The 1,460-nt window shown below is 33.2% G+C and overlaps 1 long non-coding RNA gene across 1 annotated transcript in view; it reads right to left on the bottom strand.

The window, feature by feature from the left end:
• LOC117960768 overlaps nucleotides 1-1,460 on the bottom strand; it is a 9,705-nt gene that overhangs the window by 7,060 nt on the left and 1,185 nt on the right. Inside the window, exon 2 of the long non-coding RNA XR_004660223.1 lies at nucleotides 1,295-1,299. This is a non-coding gene — a long non-coding RNA (uncharacterized LOC117960768). The remainder of the gene's footprint in view (nucleotides 1-1,294; nucleotides 1,300-1,460) is intronic.

The following is a 1,460-nucleotide window of genomic DNA, read 5'->3' as shown; positions in this document are numbered from 1 at the left end:
AGGAGAGAAGAGGAAAAATAACGAAAGGAGAGGAGCAGCAGATCTTAGCAGCTTGTAATCTTTACATATGTATGTTGATTTTTTTCATATTGCATCGTTACACGCCCACACAGAACCAAACTCACTTTATATCAACGTCAAGCCTCACTGTATATATATGTATGTATGTATACAGTTCTCTAGACCAGTGTTTCTTAAATGGGGGTACTTTGGAGTACTGCAGGTGGTACTTTTAAAACATTCATACATAATATGTAATGCAATAATTAGACTATAAAAGTGAGTGCATTAGGTGATGGAACATTTGAAATGTAGCATTTAAATGTTTTTGTTTAAAGACAGGTTGGGGTCAGTGAATCTATCAGTGCCGGTGCTGTATCATACCTCTTTAATAGATTCTTTATCCACCAAAAATGTACATCATGCTGGTCAGGGGCTACTAGGCTTAAAAAAGCAATTCAAAGGGGATGCAGTGTTGAAATAATGTTTGATAAACACTGCTGTGGATTATGATAAAAATAAATTTGATAAAATAATAATAATAATAAGAAGAAGAAGAAGAAGAAGAACAATGTTAATGTTAATAATAATAATAATAATAATAATAGTAATAATAGTAATAATAGTAATAATAATAATATAACATGTTTATTTACATAGAATCTTTTAAAAGCATGCGTAACAACAGGCTTTCTAACAAAAGACATGAATAGCGCGCGGACATCATGGGTACATGCCGATATTATCGGCCGATATTAGGCATTTCCGATGTATTGGTATGATTCATCAGAATCGTTTATAATGACAAACAAATTATTCCGATATATGAATATTTAAAAAATAAAATAAAAACGGACGGTAGACAATGTTATGAGTGCTGGTGTTGCGTAGTTTGTCCACCAGAGGGCGCTCTACAACTTCCCTGTTGGCAACACTCTCATTATTTTTTATTTATTATTGTGTTTTTGCTCAAAGGACTTTAAGTTTCATGTCTTAAGTTTGTATTTTTATACATATTTATTTTACCAGAACTTTAATAAATGCTCCTCTCTTCTGTCGTGACAATAAAACAAATTATTATCATATTACTTTAGTGACAGCTCATAAATGTCTGGATTTTCTTTAATTTTAATACATATCGGCTGATATATCTGAATATCGGATTTTTATATTTCTATCGGTATCGGCCTTAAAAATCTTTCATCGATCGGGCTCTAGACAAGACCAAAAGATGTTGGAAGAGGAGAGTAGGAATCTGAAAGGGACCGTATTGATTTGATTCAGTCAGAAACACACATTCTGAGCCAAAATGGAGAACAAGAAAAGAAAATGAACAACAAAAACAACAGAAACATAGCCAAGTAAAAACAGTAGAGTACAACTAGCAAGAAGGTTCACAGAAAAAGCAAGATAGTAAGAGCTGAGTTAAGGTGCCAAATACATCTGTGGGGGGGGGGGGG

The sequence above is a fragment of the Etheostoma cragini genome, chromosome 17 (assembly GCF_013103735.1).
Source record: "Etheostoma cragini isolate CJK2018 chromosome 17, CSU_Ecrag_1.0, whole genome shotgun sequence".
Classification (NCBI taxonomy): domain Eukaryota; kingdom Metazoa; phylum Chordata; class Actinopteri; order Perciformes; family Percidae; genus Etheostoma; species Etheostoma cragini.
The sequence above is the reverse complement of the archived record's forward strand: the minus strand, read 5'-3'. Positions and strand labels throughout refer to the sequence as shown.